Source organism: Manis javanica, chromosome 2 (genome assembly GCF_040802235.1).
Source record: "Manis javanica isolate MJ-LG chromosome 2, MJ_LKY, whole genome shotgun sequence".
In the NCBI taxonomy this organism is placed as follows: domain Eukaryota; kingdom Metazoa; phylum Chordata; class Mammalia; order Pholidota; family Manidae; genus Manis; species Manis javanica.
The window spans coordinates 87,957,716-87,982,180 of NC_133157.1; the positions used below are offsets into that span (position 1 = coordinate 87,957,716).

At 52.7% G+C, this 24,465-nt stretch overlaps 1 long non-coding RNA gene across 2 annotated transcripts in view; it reads left to right on the forward strand.

The window, feature by feature from the left end:
- LOC108396132 (uncharacterized) overlaps positions 1–24,465 on the forward strand; it is a 61,478-nt gene that overhangs the window by 31,799 nt on the left and 5,214 nt on the right. Inside the window, exon 2 of one of the 2 annotated variants that reach the window (XR_012127854.1) lies at positions 24,073–24,356. This is a non-coding gene — a long non-coding RNA (uncharacterized lncRNA). The remainder of the gene's footprint in view (positions 1–24,072; positions 24,357–24,465) is intronic. The other variant, XR_005057720.2, reaches the window with a different exon arrangement.

Genomic DNA, 24,465 nt, shown 5'->3' on the forward strand with positions numbered 1-24,465 from the left:
GGAGGCAGGGTCCCACATTCCCCCCTTTTGTGCCTGAGTGGGCATTCTTGTCCCACTATGGGTCTGCATTCAGTTGGTGACATTGGTGACGATGCAGCTTCAGCTTAAGGGGGTTCTGCAGGTGCGCTTTCACTGTCCACAGTTCCCCAGCAGGTGCGGGTGTCTTCTCTGGGTTGGCTCGCCTGACGTGCGAGTAATGGATCCGTGGCCCAATGCTGTCTACCTCAAGGGCTGTAGGGGTGGTAAGGAGCCCAGCATAAGGCCCTTTCCATCTAGGTTCCAATGTTTTGGAATGGTGACATTTTACCCATACTTCTTCTCCTGGTTTGAGGTCATGTTATGCCTCCTGGTGGCCGGGGCTCCCCCCAACAGCTCGTAAGAGGGGCCACACCTCCCAGTGTACTTCCTGCAGCCTCTCCAAGGCTTCCCGAAGGGCCAGGGGTCCCAGGGATTCAGGAGTTTGAGGCTGAGTGGGGTAAGACAGGAGGGGAAGCCCTGAATGATTTCAAAAGGGTCAGTCCTAACCGATAAAGGGGTGTTCTGAGCTCGGAACAGGGTGAAGGGAAGGAGGGTCACCGGGATACAGAAGATGGACTTCGGATGGTATCGAGACCAAGGCGGACGGCTAATATTACCCGAGGCCTTGGGGAACCAGATACTAACTTGCACTCCTCTACCAGTCTCTACCAATCTCCGCCAGTCTCTAGTGCCAATTTAGTGAGGGTCTCCTTTAGGGTCTGATTCATCCTCTCTACTTGTCCTGAACTCTGGGGGTTATACTCACAATGCAATTTCCAATTAACCCCCATGTGGGCAGCCACCCTCTGATTAGCCTCTGTGGAGAACGCTGGTCCATTGTCTGATCCTATGGTCAGGGGCAGGCCATATCTAGGCATGATTTCTTCTAGCAATTTCTTACCTACTACTAGTGCCGTTTCTCTCTTTGTAGGGAATGCCTCTACCCACCAGGAAAAAGTGTCTACCATCACTAGCAGGTACTGGTACCCGTATCGGCCAGGTCTCACCTCAGTGAAGTCTACTTCCCAATGTTGCCCTGGTGCGTGGCCCTGAAGGTGAAGTCCTCTGTGTGTCTCTTTAACTCAGCCTGGTTGCATTACCTGGCATGCAGTGCATGATCTCAAGAGAGCCTGTACGTGGGCCTTGGCCCCTGGGATCCGGATCTTGGCTTTTTCTAAGAGCACTTGAGTCTTCTTCTCACCCAGGTGGGTAGAGGAGTGCAAGTTAGTATCTGGTTCCCCAAGGCCTCGGGTAATATTAGCCGTCCGCCTTGGTCTCGATACCATCCGAAGTCCATCTTCTGTATCCCGGGCTGTCTCTCGATCCACTGTGTGTCTGAGGAGGAGTACTCGGGCCTGGGGGGAAGGGTTCCCATACCTGGCGGCGGTATCTGGTGCAACTGTAGCCCAAAGACTTGAGATGTCATGGCCTGATGGGCAGCCTCATCTGCCCTACAGTTGCCCAGGGCTTCTGCACTGTCTCCCTTTTGGTGCCCCGCGATGTGGACCTCTGCCACCGCCCAGGGTTCCTGTACAGCAGCCAGCAGGTGGAGGATATCATCTTAGTTCTTGATGTTCTTTCCCTCTGCCTTGAGGAACCCCGCTCCTTGTATATGGGCCCATGCACATGGAGGGTCCCGAAGGCATAGCAGCTATCGGTGTAAACAGTCAGACACTTTACTTTTCCTCGTTCTAGTGCCTCTGTCAGCGCTATCAACTCTGCTCGCTGGGCTGACGTGCCTTGGGGCATAGTCTCTGACCAGACAATTCCTCCCTCTTTGTCCACTATGGCAGCTCCCACATACCTGTGACCGTCCTGGACAAAGCTGCTGCCGTCTGTGAACCACACAAGGTCACTATTGCTCAGTGGGGTGTCCTTCAGATCTGGTCTCACGGTCATGGTATCAGCTAGGATCTCTTGGCAGTCGTGGAGGGGAGCTTCTTTGGATGGGAATGGTAGCATTGTTGCTGGGTTCAGCGCAGTAGGAGGCGTGAACTGCATGTGGGGGGTGTCTAATAAGAGAGCCTGGTAGTGGGTGAGGCAGGTATTTGTCATCCAGCACCCTGGTGGCTGGCGCAGCAGTCTTTCCACCGCATGGGGCACGATGATGGTGAGGGGCTGACCGAACATAAGTTTGTCGGCACCCTTGACTAACAGGGAGGTGGCTGCTATAACTCGGAGACAAGGGGGGCCATCCAGCCACCACCAGGTCCAACTTCAGAGACAGGTACCCAACCGGGCATTTCCATGGACCGAGAGGCTGCACCAAAACTCCCTTGGCTATTCCTTTGGCCTCACTGACATACAAGAAAAAGGGTTTCTCCAGGTCCAACAGTGCCAGAGCGGGTGCCTCTAGTAGGGCCGTCTTTAGCCTGTCAAAGGCCTTTTGGTGAGTCTCAGTCCATCCCCAACCTGGGGTTTCCTTGCTAGCAGCGTAGAGAGACTAGGCTATTTCAGCAAACCCTGGTATCCACAGGTGGCAATATCCCACTGACCCCAGAAATTCTCTTACCTCTCATGTGGATTTGGGTTGTGGTATCCGCAGGACAGTCTCTGTCATTTTGGGGGTCAACCATCTCTGCCCTCCTTTTAGGCGGTAGCCTAGGTATCTTACCTCTTGCTGGGCTATCTGGGCCTTCATGGCACTCGCCCGATACCCTAGGTGCCCAAGCTCTCTCAGGAGGTCGACAGAAGCCTGCTCCCACTCCTCTTGTGTTGCTGCAGCTAGAAGGAGATCATGTACATATTGGAGGAGGGTCACTTCTGCATGTCTAATCCGGTATTCTTGGATGTCTTCTCCCAGGGCCTCATTGAAAATGGTGGGGGAGTTTTTGAACCCCTGGGGCAGGTGAGTCCAGGTCAGTTGTTGTGGTGTCCCCTGCTCATTATCAGTCCACTCAAATGCAAAGAGGTCTTGGCTCCTGGGGGCCAGGGCAAGGCTGAAAAAAGCATCTTTTAAGTCTAGGATGATGTACCACACTTGTTGGGGCTCTAGGCTGCTGAGAAGTGTGTATGGGTTCGGGACAGTGGGATAGATGTCTTCTGTCCTGGCATTAACAGCCCGGAGGTCTTGTACTGGGCGGTAGCCCCCTCCTGGTTTCCGCACAGGGAGTAGCGGGGTGTTCAAGGGGGATTGACACTTTTGCAATATTCCCGCTTTCAGTAGACAGTGTTGTGGGGGGAGATCCCCTGTCAGGCTTCCCAGGGAATTGGGTATTGCCTTACCCGAGTCGGCGCAGCTCCCAGCTTCAGGTGGATAATCACAGGAGGTCGGTGCCACGTCTCTCCCAGCCCTGCAGTCTCCACCCAAGCCTGGGGAATCTCCCGTACCCACCTCTGGATTTCTGGTGAGAGCTTGTGACCCTACTCAGCCGGTTGGTAGAGACGGTATTCATCTTGCAGACCCACGGTCAGTACCTGTAGGGGTCTCCCTTCTCTGTCTGTGACTTCCATCCCATGTGGTTGGAAATGAATCTGTGCATGGACTTTGCTCAGGAGGTCTCTGCCCAGCAGGGGGTTGGGGCATTCTGGAATCACCAAGAAGGCCTGTTGAACAGTCTTGTACCCCAACTTAACTTCTTGGTGAGTGGTCCATGGATAGCACTTAGTGCCAGTGTCCCCCTGTACCCAGCTCTTTTGGGAGGAGATGGGCCTGGCACTCTGTGTTAAACAGAGTGTTGGGCCCCAGTGTCCACCATAAAACCCATCGGTTCCCCCTCAATCTGTAGAGTTACCCAGGATTTGGGGAGGGGGCCCGAATCCTGACCCCCTCAGTCACTGTCTTCTCCCGCATACATCACCCAATGTTTAGGGGCCCCATTGGGTTTTAGTCCTCGCAGGGCATGAGGGCGACGCAGACGGGGGCACTCATTCTTCCAGTGCCCCGTTTTTTTGCAGTAGGCACACTGGGTGGACTTTAGGTTTCCGGGGAAAGGCCCTTCTTTTTCTTTATTCCAAACTAAGCTGCCATTTCCTGGGCAGTGCAGCTGTAAACCCCTCTGTACACCCCATGTCCTCTCTCCACCACTTTCTCTCCCTTTAAGGGGCCCAAGGAGCCTCGGAGTGGACAGCCGTCCTGGGCCCCCAAGTGGAAGATGCGGGCCAGTTCCTTTTGATTCTTACGGTTTTCTTCTGCCCTAACTTTACTCTCTTCCATCTGGATCTTGTCCTCTCTTTCTTCGGGGTTTCTCAGTTGTTGTAGACCCGCTCTGCTATTCGGAGTAGGTCTTGTATAGTCTGCTCCCTGAGTCTATCTTCTGTAACTTTCTCCTAATATCAGGGGCTGCCTGGTTGAGAAAAGCTAAGACTAAGGCGGCCCTTGTCTCATCTGCTGAAGGGTCTAGGGGAGTGTATTGCCTAAAGGCTTCCATTAATCTCTCAAGGAAAGCGGCTGGGCTCTCGTGGGGCTCCTGTCTAATGGAATTTACCTTGGCCAAATTAGTGGGCTTCCTGGCAGCTGCCCAGAGACCGGCCATCAGAGTCTGGTGGTAGACTCGGAGATGCTCCCTACCTTCTGCCTTTTCAAAATCCCAGTTGGGGCACGTTAAGGGGAATCCTTCATCAATGAGATGGGGCTGCATGGTGGGATGGCCGTCGATGCCTGGCACCAGTTTGCAAGCCTCCGTGAAGATCCTCTCCCTTTCCTTGGTGGTGAAAATTACTTGGAGGAACTGCTGACAGTCCTCCCAAGTAGGACTGTGGGTGAAAAGGATAGATTCTACCAGGTCAATAAGACTCTGGGGTTTCTCAGAGAAAGGGGCATTTTGGGTTTTCCAATTATAGAGATCACTAGAGGAGAAAGGCCAGTATTGATAATTACGACCCCCATCGGGCCTCCGGGGCCCGATTGCTCAGACCAGAAGGGCTTGGATGTTGGAGTCATCTGAATCCATGTCCGTGGAGGCAGAGGATTTGCTAGTCTGGTGTCTACCCCTGGTGCCAAAAGCTGGCCCCCCTGGTAGCTGTCCCTGGGTGGGGCGGACAGGATTGGGCTCAGGGTCCTCCGGAGGCCGACTGCCGGCCCGTGGATATGGGGCAGGGAGAGGCGGTAATGCTGGTGCAGTGGGTTGGACTGCTTCGGCCTCCAAATCAAGAGCACTAGGATAGGGGGCCGACTCTGAGAGGACCTTGGAGCCTGCCGGCTTCTTGTCCGAGGTGGTTTCTATCATGGCTTGGACTGCTGGGGGTGGTGGCCCCGGGGGGTAGGTGCCGTGGGAGCGGGTGGAAAGAGAAAAGGTTTTAGCCAGTGTGGGGGATTCTTAACAAGGTACTGCCAGGTGAGTATGTAGGGGGCCTGGTCGGGGTGGCCTCCGGGCCCTGGGTCCATGACTCTGTCTCGAACCGCCTGAATCACAGAGAGGGCGAAAGGTCCCTCTCAGGGCCATCCCACACCAAAGGCGGGCCATTCTGAGGAACACAAGGTTATGAGTTTGCTCTTCCGGACTTCCAAGCTAAGATTACGAGCCTCAGTTCTGAAATCAGAAAAATGGTCAGTCATGAGGGTCAGTGGTGAAGATTGCTCTTGTCCCATAGTTGGATGATGGCTGTGAGAGTAAGAGTGATAGAGGGAAAAACTCAGAACTGGCCAGACAAAACAAACAGGACAGTATGACTAACAAAAGTAAATAATGACAACACATATCAGGACAATAAGACTAACAAAACCAGCCAAAAAACAAATTCTCCCAGAAGTCTGACAGAACTATCTTTCAGATAGTCTTCTCTCTAGAGAAGACTGACCCCAGAGACCCAGGACCATTCGCTATGGTCCTGAGCCTGCAACAGCCTCCCAGCATGTCCGCTAGCCCCGGACTTACATTGCCCTGAACCAGACGGAGGCAAGTCCTGTGGAAGGACTTCTGCCTCCTGGGTCAACTGCCTCCCAGCGCGCTCACCGGCCCTGGCCTTACATTGCCCTGAACCAGATGGAGGCAGGTCCTATGGAAGGACTTCTGCCTCCTCTATTCCAACTGGCCTGCGGCTGGTGTGACTAGTCAGTTTCAGATTCAATAAAGACCTTACCTGGTGGTTGGGGCTGCTGCTCCTCACAGGAATCCCAGATGAGCCCCCAAATGTGCCCCGTTTCCTTGAGTCCCCCATGTGGAGCCGCAGTCACCAGCCTCAGTCGCGAGATGTAAGAGCAAAACAGGTCTTTATTGCTCGTTCGAACTAGGGTCTCAGTGGCCCGTCAAAACACAGGACTTGGTCTGAGACCCTGAACAAAGTTCCCTTTTCACTTTTATACTTTTGGAACAGGGGCTTTTCAAGGGGGGGTGGTCTATTGTGACCTTAGCTGATTGGCTGAGGAGGGTTGCTGGGCAAGGTTTCCGCAGGAATGGGCGTGGCTTGAGCGGGAAACTTTTTACTCAAAATGGGGGACAGAAAACAAAATGGAGGGACATAGTTATTCAAAATGGAAGACACAAAATGGAGGCAGGAGTCATGTAGGGGACACAGCTATTCAAGATGGGGGACACAAAATGGAGTCAGGGGGTCATGTAATTATTCAAGATGGAGGACACAATGGAGGCAGGGTCCCGCAGTCCCACAAGAAGACTTTGTCTTCTCCAGTCAGTCACTGCCAGGGTGGAATGAACTAAAGAGGGCCTTGAGCCTTGAGTGTGTGGGGGGTAAAACTGCAGTATTTCCAGAATCCCTCTCCTGGCCTTAGTCTCTATACACACCCCGCTGCAGCTTCTCGCAGGCTCTGTGGCAAGGGGTGGGGAGAGGCTGTTCTCCCCTCCTGCTGTGTAATTGGGCTGACCCCGTCATCTGCCAGGGATCCATCCACAGAGCTTCTCCTATATGGACAGGGTGGGGAGGCGAGTGCGCCGTGACCGCCTGGAGGAGGAGAGTGGCAGCCCGAGGGGCAAACGGAGCCGGGCCTCACTGTGAGCAATGAGCAGGTTTCTCCCATTGATGCTGGAAGTCTAGCCTTCCCATCACACTGGGTCATTCTTCCTGGGCTGGGGGGAGTGCTGCCCCCCAGAGCCACAGAATGGAGTGATCACCTCACCGCTGTGCACTGTTAGCCTCTGGGAGTGAGGACCTGGAAAGGCTGGATGCGAGGAAGGAGGTGCCCATGAATGTGCAGAGAACACAGCGCCCCCTGGAGTCCCACGGCCATCTGCAGACCTAGAGGGAAGGAAACGTTAAGAGCTCAGTGGCTCATTCTGGCCCCACCCTGGGGTCTCCACCCTGCTCCAGGTCCTTGATCACAGGCTTATCGAAGCCACCATTAGGTCGCAGGCAGAGGGCCAAACCTCTAGGCAGATAGCAAATAAGAGCGAGTTAATCCCTTCACACTGTATTCCAAGCCTGCCTATCAACTCTTGAATTCTCTTGATTCTAGACAGGATGAGTTACTAATAGGTGGGAGACCCAGGACTGAAGAACTCTGGGTGGGAGCCTTTTCTGTGACCTTCACTAAACACCCAACCCAGGGGCTCCTCCCAAGGGAAAAGTGGGGACTTACAAAGCTGGGAGACCAGCCTATGGTTACAGTTGCCTAGGCAGTCTTGCCTGGCTCCCAGTCCTTGCTAATTTCAGCAGGACAGGCCATCAGATGGGATTTGTCACGTGGTAGGGTGGGGGCAGGGGCAGAGTGACCTGCCGAAATGGAGTGTGTTGGGGGGTGCAGGCCAAGAGGGGTCCACTGCTCTCTGTCTCCAGCGCAGCTTCCCTCTCCTCTGGCCTCACCATATAGGAAAGCAGCAGGATGCAGAGCGGTTGCTCCACACGGATCCTACACTTTGTGCCACACATGCTGTGCCCAGTGGGCCAGGCTGCCCCGAGGTGTTCCCAGGGTTGAGACCTGCTCCAGGGATGCCCTGGTCCAGATGACAGCAAGAATAGGCCCCATCCTGCAGGCCTGTCAGGACCCCAACATGTGGTTCTGGGAGCAGGTGGGGATAGGTTGAGGGGGCACAGGCTGCTCCAGCCTTGGTGTCTCCCAGGAGCCAGGCCCTGCCTATAGGCCCCCTCCAATAGGCCCCCAAGGCTGCAGCCTGGAAGTACCACTGGCCTGACCTCTTCCCGGCCACCATATACCCACAGGGTCTGCCAGGACCCTCTCTGATAGGCCCCCAGGACAGCACCCCTGGAGTGCCCCTCGCTGCTGACTGGCGCACCGCCTTCTTCCACCCGGCCTCCCCAGCGGCCCGAAGCCCCACTCCTTCTGCCAAAGTGCCGAACATCTGGCTGCCCCACCATCTCCCGGCCCTGTCTCCCCACTGGCCTGAAACCCCACCCCCTCGGCAGGACTGTCTCCCAGTCCCGTGCTCCGCTCCGGCCTGAAGCCCCGCCATGACTGCAAGTGTCAACACTCCGCCCCCTGAAGCCTGTCACCTATTCTCACCAACCCTTCCACTCCCTAATTTCATTTGTATGTACATGAAAACAAACAAGAAAAAACAAATACATGATAAATCATTTAATTAAATCATAGCAATTACCAGACATGTGATAAAGGAAGAATAAAGTTTTTTTGTGTGTAGAAAAATCAATTGTATGTCTCTTTCTTAGAAACATTTTATCTGTTAAGAATACAGAAATGCTTTTATATCTGAGTCATAACAATTTAACAATCAATTTTAGTAGGTATTTTCCAGAATTAATGTAGTTCGATAACTTTAAATATCCTACAAAATAAAAACAGACTCACAAACACAGGGAACAGACTGGTGGTTACCACTGAGAGGGGACAAAAAATAGGTGTATAGGGTAGAGTTACAAACTTAAATTTATTAAATTTAGTCACAGGGATGGAAGTACAGCACAGGCAATAGAGCTAATAATATGGCACTAAATTTACGGTCACATAATAACTACACTTATCATGGCGAGGCTTTGGTACCATAAACAATTGATGGATCATTTTGTTGTTTATCTGAAACAAACATCATGATGTTTTTAATCATATGTTTCAAGGAAAACGTTTTAAGGAATAAAGGAAGAATAAAATGGCCGATGGTGTCTAAAGGTGAAGAAACTAGAAAAAATAGATTCACATCATATTCAATTCTCATTCTCCTTAAAACAAACATTCCAACATGTGTCTCATTATTCAGGGAACTATGAGGACTTATGGAAATTGAACCTCTTGTTCGTAGCCCACCCGTCTCCCACCAGCACAGACCCATAGGGGTCTGTCAGGACCTCCTCCCATTGGGTATGCCAGGACCACTCCAATAGGCCCAAAGGTGGCACCCCTCTAGTGGCGGTAATCTGGGTCCTCCCCCACCAGCACAGACATACAGTGGCCCTCCAGGAACCCTCCAATAGGCCCCAAGGCTACAGCTCTGGAGTACCACTGGGCCGAACACTTCACCAGCACAGACCACAGAGTCCTCCAGGACCCACTCTGAAAGGCCCCTTAGGCTGCACCCCTGGAGAGCCGGTGTCCTGGCCTCTCCCCTGCAAACACAGACTCATAGAGGTCCCCAAGAACTGGCGCTGATAGTCCCCAAGGCTGCAGACCCATTCCCCAGCAGCACAGACCATAGGGTCTGCCAGGACCCTGTCTGATAGGTTCCCAAGGCTGCACCCCTGGACTGGTGCTCAGCCGACCATCACTCGCCTGCACAGACACGTAGGGTCGGCCAGGACCCCCTCCGAGAGGCCTCAAAGACTGCAGCCCAGGAGGACCAGTGTCTCGACACCTCCCCTACCAGCACAGACTCACAGGGTTCCACCAGGATCCCCTCCGATAGGTCCACAAGGCTGCAGCCATGCGGTGCCGCTGACGCTTAACCTCCACCTCCAGCACACACCATAGGCCCCCAAGGTTGCACCCTTGGAGTACCATTTTCCTGGGCCCTCCCCCACCAGCACTGACCCATAGAGGTAGTCCAGGAACCCTCTGAGAGGCCCCAAAGGCTGCAGCCCTGGAGTGCCTCTGTGTCGACCCCTCCTGCACCAGCACAGACCATAGAGTCCGCCAGGGCCCCCACCGACAGGCCCCAAAGGCTTCAACTGGGAAGTGCCGCTGAGCCAACCACTCCCCCATCAGCACAGACACATAGGGGTCTGCCAGGACCCCCTCTCATTGTTCCCCAAGGATCCAGCCCTGGAGTGCCACTGGCTGGACCCCTCCTCCAACAGCTCAGATCATAGGGTCCCTTAGGCCCCCTCCCATCTGCCCCCAGGGCTGCACCCTTGGAGTGCTGCTGTCCCAGAGTGCCCCCACAGCACACACTGATAGGGGTATGCCAGGACCCCTCTGATAGGTCCCAAGGCAGCACCCCTCAAGTGCTGTTATCCCAGCTACTCCCCGCCAGCACAGACACAGAGTGGCCCTTCAGCAACCCTCCAATAGGCCCCAAGGCTGCAGCCCTGGAGTGCCACTGAGCAGACTCCTTCCCCACCAGCATGGTCCCACAGAGGTCCGCCAGGACCTGCTCTGATAGTCAAACAGCTGCAGCCATGGAGTGACTGGGAAGACCCCCTCCCCCACCAGCACAGACCACACCGTCCACCAGGTCCCCATCCGATAGGTTCCCAAGGCTGCACCCCTGGAGTGGTGCTCAGCCAACCATCACCTGCCTGCACAGACACATAGGGTTCACCAGGACCCCCTCCAAGAGGCCCCAAAGGCTGCAGCCCTGGAGGGCCGCTGTCTCGACACCTCCCCTACCAGCACAGACCCACAGGGTTCTGCCAGGATCCCCTCCGATAGGCCCCAAGGTTGCAGCCCTGGAGTGCCGCTCCTCTGCCCGACCCCTCCTCTGCCAGCATAGACCATAGAGTCTACCAGGACCCCTACCTATAGTCCCACAAGGCTGCAGCCCCATAGTGCCGCAGTCTCGGCCCCTCCCCCGCCAGCACAGCTCCATGGGGGTACATCAGGGCACCTTTGATAGGCCCCAAGGCTAACCCTGGAGTGACAATGTCCCTGAGCCTCCCCCGCAGGACAGACCCACTGGGGTACGCCAGGGCACGTCCGAGAGACCCAAAGGCTGCCCCCCTGGAGGACCGCTTGCCCGAGCCCTCCCCCACCAGCACAATCTCATAGGGGTCCGCCAGGATCCCCCCCCGATAGGACCCAAGTCTGCAGCCCTGGAGTGACTCTGGCCCGACCCCTCCCCTGCCAGCACAGACCATAGGGTCCGGTGGGACTCCCTCTGATAGGTCCACAAGGCTGCAGCCATGGGGTGCCACTGGCGCTTACCCTCCACTGCCAGCACACACCATAGAGTCTGCCAAGACCCTCTCTGATAGGACCCCCAGGCTGCACCCCTGGAGTGCTGTTTTCCCAGCCCCTCCCCCACCAGCACTGACACATATGGGCAGTCCAGGAACCCTCTGATAAGCCCCAAAGGCTGCAGCCCTGGAGTGCCTCTGTGTCGACCCCTCCTGCACCAGCACAGACCATAGAGTCTGCCAGAGCCCCCTCCGACAGACCCCCAAATCTGCAGCCGGGAAGTGCCACTGAGGCTACCTGTCCCCCACCATTACAGACCCATATGGGTCTGCCAGGAACCCCTCTCATAGTGCCCCATGGATCCAGCCCTGGAGTGCCACTGACCAGACCCCTCTCCCAACAGCTCAGATCATAGGGTCCACCAGGCCCTCTCCCATCTGCCCCCAAGGCTGCACCCTTGGAGTGCTGCTGTCCTGGAGCATCCCCCACAGCACACACCCATAGGGGTACACCAGGACCCCTCCAATAGGCCCCAAGGCGGCACCCCTCAAGTGCCACTATCCTGGGCCATCCCTGCCAGGAGACACCGAGTGGCCCTCCAGGAACCCTCCAATAGGCCCCAAACCTGCAGCTCTGGAGTGCCGCTGGGCCGACCCCTTCCCCACCAGCACAGACCACAGAGTCCACCAGGACCCCCTGCAGTTGGCCCCAAAGGCTGCACCCCTGGAGTGCTGGTGTCCCGGCCCCTCCCCTGCCAACACAGACTAAAAGAGGTCCCCCAGGACCCGCTCTGATAGTCCCCCAAGGCTGCAGCCCTGGAGTGCTGCTGGGCAGCCCCCTCTGCCACCAGCACGGTCCCACATAGGTCTGCCAGGACCCTCTCTGATAATCAAACAAGGCTGCAGCTATGGTGTGACTCTGGGAAGACCCGTCCCCCACCAGCACAAACCACACGGTCCACCAAGTCCCTGTCGCTTGGTTCCCAAGGCTGCACCCCTGGAGTGGCACTCAGCCAAACATTACCAGCCTGCACAGACACAGGGTCTGCCAGGACCCCTCCCAGAGGCCCCAAATGCTGCAGCCCTGGAGGGCTGCTTTCTCCACACCTCCCCTACCAGCACAGACCCACAGGGTTCCGCCAGGATCCCCTCTGATAGGTCCATAATGCTGCAGCCCTGGAGTGCTCTGTCAACCTCTCCCCCACCATCAGACCATATAGTCTGCCAGGGCCCCCTCCGACGGGCCCCCAAGGCTGCAGCCAGGAAGTGCCACTGAGCCGACCCCTCCCCCACCAGCACAGACCCATAGGGTTCCACCAGGACCCCCTCCTATAGTGCCCCATGGATCCAGTTGCTGGACCCCTCCCCCAACAGTTCAGGTCATAGGGTCTGCCATGCCCCTTCCCATCTGCTCCCAAGGCTGTACCCTTGGAGTGCTGCTCTCCCATAGCATTTCCCACAGAATTCACCCATAGGGTTATGCCAGGACCTCACCGATAGGCCCCATGGTTGCAACCCTGACGTGCCACTCTCCTGGACCCTCCACTGCCAACACAGACACAAAGAGTCCCTCCAGGAACCCTCCAATAGGCCCCAAGGCTGCAGCTCTGGAGTGCCACTGGACCAACCCATTCCCCACTGTAAGATAAATTCTAGCTGAAATAAGCAGGTGACAACAGGCAAGAAAGGGCCAGGCAGTTTATTTGAGTGCAATTCCAGGGCGAGGTTCACCATTCTGCAGGATCGCAGGCTGTGGAAGTTGCACCCAGTAGGGGAGGCTGGGAGTTTTTAAGAGAACAGGAAAGGGAGGGAAAAGTGGGCCACGTTGGGGGTAGGTGTGGAATTTTTATTGGCTCAATGTCGGGACAGCCAGAGGTCTCCTTCTGGATGGAGGGGGTCTGCATCCAGGGTTTGTCAGCACATCATGGGACTGGAATCCAGGAAGAGCTGTTCATTCCTTCCCCATATGGCACAGAGCTACTTGGCGCTGTCTCTGCTCCTCCTGCACTGTCCTTCCCCTTCTCCCTCCAGTATCTCCAACCTTACATTCCAGCCTTTTGGTCATAATGGGCGATGACTCTATCTGTCTACTGGCTGACGAGGCGTTGTGGGGGGTTGAGGCTGGTATTAGGCCGAAGGAGAGGGTTTAGTGGAGAGAGGTGCATAACGATGGAGCAACATCTGATTAGTGGCAACCAGGGTTATCTCAGTTAGCTTCTGTTGGAGGAACTTGAAGACACAAGGGGCAATTAAGAGTACACCACAAACCGTTATTAAGGGGCCCAGTAGAGGCATTAGCCAGGCTATCATGGGGGACTGAAGCCACCCATAAGGGCTGCTTTCAGGTACTCGTGTTTTGCAGAGGTCTTTTTGTAGTTCTTGTAATTTTTTAATGCTTTGTTCTACGGTCCCGGATTCATTGATATAGTAACAGCATTCTTCTTGTAGGAAAATACAGGTTCCACCCTTTTCTGCGGTAAGCAGATCTAAAGCCCGCCTATTTTGAAGGGTGACTTGGGCAAGGGAAGTAAGCTGCCGCTGGAGGGAAATAAGAGAGGTTGAGGTTTCTCCCAGGGTCAGGCTCACTCATCTAATGCTGCCAGTTGACCTGCGAAACCTTGAGAGCTGACTAGGCTATGGCCTAACACCCCTGCTCCTGTGGCAGCCGTGACTACTATGGTGACCAGACAATCCTACTAGTATGGGTAGGAAGGCAGCCCTCTTTTGCCTAGCTCTCAGATACATAGACCATCCGTCTAGCACCTGTTTTACCTCAGGTTTGTTGTATAACATCAATTGGGGAACTAGCATTACTGAAAAGCAGGGTCCTACCATGGTGCTGCTGATACACTGGGTAAGTGTGTTGTTGCACCAGAAAAACCCACCCCCTTGAAGGGAAATTAGAGTGCCTGTGGTCACCCGTCATCTGCATTGGCTTCTCAGTGACAGTCCCGAGATGGTGGAATGCTGGGTCAGGTAGCAGGTCAGTGGGGATGATGATTCTTCACACCTTTTTTTGTTGGCCCTGGACTTATGTTGAGCCCCTGGCTCAAGGCTCGTCTTCCACATCGGTATCTCGCTCAAAAGGAGGCTGCAGTCCTTTTCAGAGGAGTTTACTGGTTAGCCTGGAAGAGACTAATGGGAATCGCCACCACCGGGGGGTGTTGCGGGGAGGCGCAGAGGAAACAATCGGACACATTGCTGAGGATGTGTGAAGCATTAAGAAACTGCACTGTTTCTTCAATGACTCTGGCCCAGGAAAGTGGTGCTCCTGCTGGTCATGTGGAGCAGGGGTAGGGGTCTGACTGAATCTTCTGTTTTAGTGCCTGTTCTGTCTGTAGAATATTACTTGATACCTGTACCTGGGTGTTTAGAACCTCCATGAGAGTGGGATTCACAGTGGTCCGTTCCCTCTTGATGTATACTGTGCCCTGTGGCTGGGCTTGGTAACTATTGTATAGCTTGCCCTGTACTCCTTTCTCCCAGAGTTGATCCCATGGGTCACTAATGGTAATATATAGCCTATCCTGTATTCTGGTGAACATGTTGTCAGAGACTCCTCTTGTACTGCATGAACCCTGCATGTGTCTAATTCAGGATGATATCCCCCATACATGTTGGACTGTAAAGTACATGTATGAGAGGTTTGGTCATATGGAAAGCACAGCATTGGGTTTGAGAAGGTGTTTAAGATGTCTGTGTATACGGGTATTTGAACTGGTGTCTGACAACCCACATGTGGGCAATTTTGGGTGCCTACTTCTCGGGCTTCGGTTCCATGAGGAAGAGCTAGTTGGAGCTTAAACTTCCATGCAGAGTAGCTCTGCCTGGAGACCATTGGGCTATTCATCTGGCTGCTTGCACTTCACATGACCAGCATCTTAGGAGGACCCACCTCACAAGACACCCAATCATCATGTCTGGGTGCCCGTTTGAGCCTAGAAAGGTGATACCAGGAATAATGCCCATGTAGTTTGACTGCTGAGGGCGTAGTGAAGATTACTGTATAAGGCCCTGTCCAGTGGGGTTGGAGGGATTTTGGCTGGAGTTCTCTTAGAAGTACCTTGTCCCCTGGCTGAAGGATCACTGCATCTCCTGGGTTGTTGGATGACGTAGGTTGGGGTAGGAGCTGGTCTGCGTGTTCCCTGAGAAGATATCTCAACAGTGAAAAGTAAGGAAGGTAGAAGGCCAAAGGAGGAGAGGTAGCAGGCAGGCCTGTGCTCAGTAAGAAGGGCCTGCCATACATTAGCTCAAATTCACTTAGTCCAGCTGGTCCCTGGGGGGCAGCACACAGCCAAGTGAGAGCGATGGGGAGAAGATGGGGCCAGGAGAGCTTTACCTCCAGAGACAGCTTAGGTAGTTGGTCCTTTAGGAGATTGTTAGCCCTTTCAACCTTACCCGACAATTGGGGGTGATAGGGTATATGGAGGTTCCAGGTGATATTGAGAGCCTCGGCTGTTAGCTGAATGACCCGGGAGATGAAGGCAGGTCCATTATCGGATTAGAGTTAAGTGGGGAGCCCAAAATGAGGAACGATGTGTTCCACCAGCACTTGCGCCACCACTGATGCAGTCTCGGTAGGTGGGGAAGGCCTCGATCCACCCGCAGCTGGGGCACGGTCTGGTCGTTCTGCGTGGTTGGTTGGGGCACTTCCATGCCCAGTGCCCTTCTTCGCCACACCAAAAGCAAGGGCCCGGAGGTTCGAGTTGATCTTCAGGGACACCCTGATGATCCCCACGAGCTGGTCGCAGAGCAGCTGTTATGGCGCGAGTCTGTTCCGCCATTCGGGCAGTTGACCTCTTCTCACTCTCCTCCTCTCGGGCATGAAAAACCTTAAATGCCATATCTACCAGGTCTTCTAGAGGGGTCTGGGGACCATCTTCAGCCTTTTTAAGCTTGCGCCTGATGTTGGGAGCTGGCTGAGTTATAAAATGCATGGCCAGGAGAGAGGAATCCAATGCTGAGGCTGGGTCAATATTAGTAAAAGCCTCTAGGGTTTCCTTGAGGCGCTTGAGGAATTCTGACAGGTTTTCTTCAGGCCTCTGGGTAATTTCTCTAAGCTTATTGTAATTGATGGCCTTTTGGGCGGTTGAGTTCATACCTGCTGACAAGTAGCAAACCATGCGATCCCAGCACACCTCACCCTCAGGAATATTATAATCCCACAGGGGTTCCTGTAGAGGAACAGCCTCCCTGCCCATAGGTTCCCATTCATCTGTGGCATGGGCCTCATTGGCACAGTGCTGTGCCACCACCGTGACATGGTCATATTCTTCCGGGGTTAGAGTGGATTGGAGGACTACATGTACATCGTGCCAGGTGAGCTTGTAAGCTTGAGTGAGATATTTAAACTGTTTAGCGAACATTACGGGGTTGGAGGAAAAGGACCCCAGTCACTGCTTCACTTGGGACTGGTCTGCCAGGGAAAAGGGAACATGAACCTGCACTACCCCTTCAGCCCCCACTACCTCCCTCAGAGAAGCCATCACATGAGCCTGAGACTGCTGTGACTTAGAGCCGGTTATGAGAGGGCTAGACCATTTGGGTGCCAGCTGCGAGTAGGACAGTGGTGGGTTTGAAGGAGGGGACGGAGGAGGTGACACTGGCAATGGGGGATACAACCTGGGAATCAATGCGGAACTTGAAGGCAGTGGACCAGGATATGGGGGAGTTTTATCCATTTTTTCTGAAGTGGAGTCGGCACCTGTGGAGCAAGATGGCAGCATGACCGGAAGAGAAGGGAAACAGGATGGTGGAGAGTCTGGAAGAGAAGGGGAACAAGATTGTGTAGAGACTGGAAGAAAAGGGGAACAAGATAATGGAGAGACCAGAAGAGAAGGGGACCAAGATGGTGGAGAGACTGGATGAGAAGGGAAACAAGGTGGTGAAGAGACCGGAAGAGAAGGGGAACAAGGTGGTGGAGAGACCAGAAGAGAAGGGGAACAAGATGGTGGGGAGAGAGAGACAGAGAGGAGGAGGGGTGAGGACATGAACATTGAGGAAGGGAGCTGGCCCCCACGATGGGCCTGGAGGAGCGGGAAGGGGGGTAGCCAAGATCCGCCGCTGAGTCCGTCAGAGAAAAGCCTCCCAGTAATAGGAGTGGTAGAGATCAGTGGCCCTTGTCAGAGATCTGGGCGGGCGCGCAAAGTTCAAAAAGCCTCCACATAGGGGATTTCACCCCACTTTCCACTCCAGTGGCATCAGTCAAGTCAGTGAGGAGGCCAAAATTGAAATTTCCCTCAGGGTGCCAGCGAGATTGGTAGTCCAAGGGATACTGAGGCCAGGCCTGAGAGCAAAGGAAGACCAGCTTCTCTTTGTGAATTTCCTGGGACAAATATAGAGTAGCCAAATTAGAAATGAGACACTGCAACGGGGTCTAAGCCTCCGCTTTTGAGGACTGGTTCCCCATGTCTGCGTCACCTCCCCAATTAATCCCACTGAGAGGAGCGCCCAGCATCCCAAGTGCACCAAGTCAGGGGAGATGTTCTGGAAGCCTGAGTGAGGGATGTTTCCCACACTGCAGGGCCATGGGCTGGGCGGATCCCCACAGACGTCCTGGGGCCTGGGTTAGGGATGTCTCCCATACCGCAGGGCCAGGGGCAGGCCGGATGCCCACAGAAGGTGGGCCAGATGCCCAAGGGGCCGGATGCCCCAACCTGGATGTAGCTCTGATTTCAAACGGACCAGGTGAAAATGGGTTAGGAAGGGAAACAGACCAGGGAAAACTGAGGGACTCACCGGAAAATAGTCCACGCAGCAGAGAGCAGGCTGAGGTCCCAGGTTAGGAAAGGAGGGGGCAGGGCTGCCGGTGGCCAGTAGAGGCTCTGCGATCACACTCCTTCCTGGGTTTTTTCGGCACCAAAAGTAAGATAAATTCTAGCCGAAATAAGCAGGCGACGAGAGGCAACAAAGGGCCAGGCAGTTTATTTGAGTGCAATTCCCAGGCAGAGTTCACCAGTCTACAGGGATGCAGGCTGGGAAAGTCATGCCCAGGAGGGGAGGCAGGGAGTTTTTAAGAGAACAGGGAAGGGAGGGGGAAGTGGGCTGCGCTAGGGGTAGGTTGAGAATTTCTATTGGCTCAGGGTCTGGTGATGGACAGCCAGAGGTCTCCTCCTTCCAGATGGAGGGGGTCTGCAACTGGAGTTTGTCGGCACATCATGGGACTGGAATCCAGGAAGAGCTGTCTGTTCGTTCCTTCCCCATATGGCACAGAGCTACTTGGCGCTGTCTCTGCTCTGCCTGCACTGTCCTCACCCTTCTCCCTCCAGTATCTCCAGCCTTACACCCACCGGCACAGACCACCGAGTCCACCAGGACCCCCTCTGAAATGCCCCGAAGGCTGCACCCCTGGAGAGCCAGTGTCCAGGCCCCTCGCCCACCAACACAGACCCGTAGAGATCCACCAGGAGCCCCTTCAATAGACCCCCAAGTTTGCAGCCCTGGAGTGCAGTGGGCCCACCTTCCCCTGCCAGCACAGACTCTTAAGATCCACAAAGATACCCTTCAAGAGGCCCCCTAGGCTGCAGCCCTGCAGTGCCACTGTGCCGATCTCTCCCCCACCAGCACAGACCCATTGTGGCCCACCAGGAACCCACCAATAGGCCAGTCTACTACACCACAGTTAAACAAACAGCAGGAGTTCCAAGCTCCAGTATGTGGGTGTTACCACTCCTGCAGGCAGCCTGGCTCCCCCGAGCCATGGAAAATGAGTCGTACATGGTGCAGCCAGCCAGCCCCCCAGCAGGGCCAGACTCTTTCTGTCAAGAAAAGGTAAGTCAGATGCCGAGAGTCCTTGGAACATGTCAACTTGAACAACGAGCAGCTGGACCTGAGGAGCTCCATGTCCTGGTCCCACAAGAAGTCTTTGTCTTCTCCAGTCAGTCGCTGCCAAGGTGGACCAGCCATGAGACACATCCCAGGCCAACAGCGACACTGCCCGCAGCACTGTCCTCTTCGCAGAGGTGTCTAGTCTGGGCAACCACAAGGTGCTCTAAGCTTTTCTCGTTGTTGTCTCTAAGAAAAAATTCAAACCTTTTTCTCAGTACATCCCAGATATTTAAGGCTCTCCTATAAACAAGTTTTTTCCCCTCATAAAAAGTTAGTGTATTGGCTTCTGTCTGTGCTGTGCTCAGGACACGCTTTGGCTTCCAGAAGGGAGGGCAGGGAGGGAGGGGTGTGGGGCCCTGCAGGATTGCTCCTTACCCCAGGTCTCTTCCTTGCACCTGTTTTCATAGCACTGTCATTACACAACACACAAAAGAATGAGGAAACTAACCTATGAAGGTCTCACCCCCTTCCAGGGTATATTTCACTGTATTTCTTCTGTTTCCATGCCACTTTGAACTCCAGGCTGCTGTGGAGGGCAGGTGTGCAGAGGCATTACAAAGCTGGGCATTCCTCTCAGGGTCTGGGAAATATCAGAGCCATGGGACTGGACGTCTGGGAGGGCGTGCTGCGTCCTGAGGTCAGAAGGAGAAATCTTGCACCTGGGCCTCTTGGTGGGGAACCGATGACACCTGCCCTCCGGAGCCCTCTTCTCTCTCTGTTGGAGGCTGGATTGAGGGGGCCCCGTGAACCTGACCTGGTGTTGCCTCAATGAAATGGACATACACCCACCCCCACCTCTGTCTTTCCCACACTGTGGAGCAGCATCAGCCAGGATGGCACTGTCAGCTGGTGCACGGTGGGGGTTGAGGGGTGGAGCATCAGGAAGGCTGCAGGGCTGTGGTCCACCCTGTCCCAAATGAACGAATGGCTGTGCTCAGGAGTCACCCACCTTCCCCTGTCAGTCCCAGAGGAGGAGTTCTGGAATGAACTAAAGAGGGCCTTGAACCTTGAGTGTGTGGGGGGTAAAACTGCAGTATTTCCGGAATCCCTCTCCTGGCCTTAGCCTCTCTACACACCCCACTGCAGCTTCTCACAGGCTCTGTGGCAAGGCACGGGGAGAGGCTGTTCTCCCCTCCTGCTGTGTGATTGGCCTGGCCCCATCAGCTGCCAGGGATCCATCCACAGAGCTTCTCCTGAACAGGGAGGGTAGGGCGGCGAGTGCGCTGTGACCGCCTGGAGAAGGAGAGCAAAAGCAGCAGCCCGAGGGGAAAATGGAGCCAGGCCTCACTGTGAGCAATGAGCGGGTTTCTCCCGTTGACGCTGGAAGTCTAGCCTTCCCGTCACACTGGGTCATTAGTCCTGGACCGGGGGCAGTGCTGCCCCCTAGAGCCACAGAACGGAGTGATCACCTGACCGCTGTGCACTGTGAGCCTCTCGGAGTGAGGAACTGGAAAGGCTGGATGTGTGGAAGGAGGTGCCCATGAATGTGCAGAGAACACAGCGCCCCCTGGGGTCCGACGGCCATCTGCAGACCTAGAGGGAAGGAAATGTTAAGAGCTCAGTGACTCATCCCGGGCCCACCCTGGGGTCTCCACCCTGCTCCAGCCCCAGGATCACAGGCCTAGCGAAGCCACCATTAGGTCGCAGGCAGAGGGCCAAACTTCTAGGAGGAAGGCGAATCAGAGCTAGTTCATCTTCTTTCCATTAATTGTTTGGACTCATGTCATTTTTAAGTAACATACCATCAGTTTTAAAATACACTTGTTATGCCCAAAGTCGCAAATCCCAGAAGACCACTGAGGAGCCAACACCGATGCAAAAGCAAAGAGCCTTTACTCGAACCAGCTTGAGTTCAATCTCCCATCTGTACCAACACAGCAGCAAGATGCTGGGGAGAGAGAGAGAGTGAATTTCAAGAACAGAAAGGTTTTATGAGACTCTAGGGGTGGTTGGTGGGTGGGGTGATGGTCATGGCTCTGGTGGATTGGCTGGGGAGTCAGCGGGCTTCTTGCTGACTGGTGAGGGGGGAGCCCGGGTCCTGATTGGCTGGAGTAGGATCCGGGTCTCAATTGGCTGGAGTAGGATCCAGGGACTCTCCCTGAAAGGGGTCTTGTTGGGGACATAGTTATTTAACATAGAACAAAATGGAGTCAGTCCCTGGTTTGCCCTTTCACACTTCTGAAAAGGGATGCAACTTACAATAGATATCACTTCAAATTCATAAAAATAAGGTCATTTTCCTCAAATTTAATACTAAAAGGTCCATTATTTCTTACTCTAGTTTTACTTACCTTTATTTTGAGTTATTAAAAAGAAATATAACACATCTCTCATCACATCACCAAGAAAACCTAATTGCTCTTATTCTCCTTGACAAATGATTAATTCTGGACAGAGAGCTTGCTAGGCTGGCTGCCGGCTGTCAGCATTAACTCCTTGGAAGTCCCAAGTATAAACCATACACTATAAACCTCCTCTTTCATTGTTTTTTTTTTTTCCCACTGAGTGTGTGATACTTAATTTTCCTGTATACTTAAATGTCTCAAGAAGGTTTTAATTCCTTTCGTATTGCATTGATATTTTAGTTAACTTTATAGTCATAAAATGACTTATACTCTGTTTTTTAATATGCTGACAAAATGATGAAACATCAGATCATCCTTTAAAGAAAAATTGATTTTGATTGACATCCGGCTTTTGACAGCAACATTGGAGATCAGAATACAAGGCAATAACATGTTAAAAAATTGGAAGGAAACAAGTTTTAAGCCTTTACATTCAGCCAAGGTCTTTTAAACGTGAGGAAACAGAAAAACATGTTTTCAGAAAATAAGATCTGAAAAGTATTATCTCACAGAAATCTGTTTGAAAATTTTCTTAGAGGAAATATTCCAGTAGGAAAAAAGATAAACCTAGGAATATGCAATTAGGGTTGTGGAGATAAGGATTGATGTTAGTGATGTTTATTGTATAATAAAAAAAAACATGAAAATGTAGCATATTTGAAATAACCCAGAAGCACAGCTTCAGGAAATATCCCCTTGAAATAAGAGCCATGATGATGGAACAAGAAAAAGCAGAGGAGGGGAGAGGAGGTAAGACTACTTGCTTGGTTTGCTGAGATGATGCTAAAGTTGACACATGTAAGAAACTGAGGAGGAAATTCACATAATATAAAACCATTATGATATTAAAATTTTCCAAATTCAAACAAACAGAAAAAAACTTGATCTATAAAATAGAAGATGCAAAAGGTGCAGAAAAAAAGAATAAAGTATGGAAAATAAAGCATCAAATAAGGTGATAGAAATAAATCCTAATGGAACAAGTTAAATAAATCAAGGGAAAGGTAGCTGGGCAAGATTTTTAAGTGGCATAAAAAATCAGACAAAATATATTGAAAATAGAGTCATGGAAAAAATAAAGAGGTCAAATATGCATACAAAAAGACCTAAGTCCAAATTTTGATAAAAGGTTAAATTCAAGATGAGAACGTCATAAAGGAGAAAATGACATATAGGCCACAGAAGCAATAGTAGGTGCAGAATGTGCTTAAGAATGTGCACATTCATGACAATAAAACCAAACAAACTCGAATGCCATTCCCACCAGGGCTGTAGGAAAACATGACTGCCAAGCTGGGGATACACATTAAGTCCACATGGAGCATCAAGACACATTCAGCACGTGAATCCCTCAGTGACTCCTGACTTAACTACTGCCACAGAGGGGACGTAGGATGGTATCATAAGGGAATCCACAGATGACTTGAAACTCCCCCTCTCTTTGGAGTGGGCTGGACTTGAGGCTCCAGTGGTGTGGAGGGGAGGGGAATGGAAGGCAAGTTTCACCCAGAAAAAAATATGCACCCTAGGGATGACTGATGAGACTGCTCTAGACCTGACTCAGCCCCAAGGCTTTGACTCCTAGTCTCATCCTCTACCCTGCAGACCTTAAGGGTCAGTGCTCACCCAGTACCCTTAGCTCACCCTCACCCATTCCTGACCTCTGGGTGTAGCACATGTGCATGTCTGAATGTTTGTGTCCTCCCATGATTCACAGGTTGAAATCATAACTCCTCAAGATGTTAAGATGTGGGGCCATAGTCAAGTGATTCTCAGCCCTTATTCAGGGGATTAGTGCCTTATAAAAGGCTCCAGGAGATCCTTAATCCCCTCCCACTGGGAACAGAGTGAGAAGCCTCTGGCTATGAACCAGGAACAGGGCCATCACTAGAGGTGACCATACTGGGGCCTTAATCTTGGACTTTCCTGCCTTCAGAGCTGTGAGAAATACATTTTTGTTGTTTTTAATCTATCCGGTCTGTGGCATGTTGTGATGGCAGCCCCACTGGACTAAGACAACATGCATGGAAAGTGAGGACTATCTTTTCGCAGAGTAAGAATAAGACCCATCAAGACAACATATGAAAAAAATTTTTTTAATACATTATTATGGATTCTTGGATTTGAAAATGCCTGATTGGTTTGTGAAAAGATGAGTTTGCGTGTGTGTGTTTACAGCAAGTCCCAAGAGTACACAATTTAAAGCTTTATTAATGCCATAATTTTAAATGCTACAGACTTACAAATATATCATTTTAAGGATTAACTACTTACAATTCTTTCATACTTAGATTTCTGAATTTTGAATAATTATTTTAAATTTTTGTGCCAGTCCATCTGATTGAAAATGGGACAAAGCACTATTCAAAATTCACAAATCTAAATATATGTAAAATAAATTTAAGTTCTGTGCCTTGGTTTATACCGGGCATAAACATTATGTGGGGAAGGTGGACAGAGGAAATCCTCAGTACAAATCATCACGAAATGGCTAAAATTCCAGGGTCAATTTAAGAATTTCAAGGTTGATGAAATTGAAGGGCCTCTAGTCAAGATCTCTAATGGACCATGAGAATCAGATAATGTCTGGATGACTGGAAAAACTGTCTCTCTGACAAGGTGGATGGGGTTGGAAAAAAGGACTCAGAAGGCCCAGGAGGGCTGCAGAGCCCTGTGGGACCAGATGGTGGTGGGGTGCCTATGGTCCCGCCTGCTCCTCCTCTTTCCCCTCCCCCACCCTCAGGAGCCCTTTGTGACCAGGCCACCCTCTGTGATGTGGGCCTGTTGTGCTGTGCCCAAGCACATGCCCAGAGGTCAGTTGCTCTAGGGCGGCAGTGTGGATCAGATGATGGAGAATCCTCTCCTGTCTCTGCAAAGCGTTCTGGCTACCTGGCTGAGCTCCAGCTCCACCTCCTGGGTGACTGACATCACTGTAGGCATCCTGTGTGTGGCCTGGGGCTCTTCCTCCTGTCACTCCCCTTCTTCCCAAGTGATCCATCTTCACCACCACCTAGAAACATCAGGAAGGTAAGAAGCCCTTGGCCCAGACCAGACACAATGTGAGTCCCTCTTTTCTGTGATTACTTCTGCGTTTTGGGTGTCAGCTGTTAGAGGCTCCTGGGATAGGAAAGAAGAG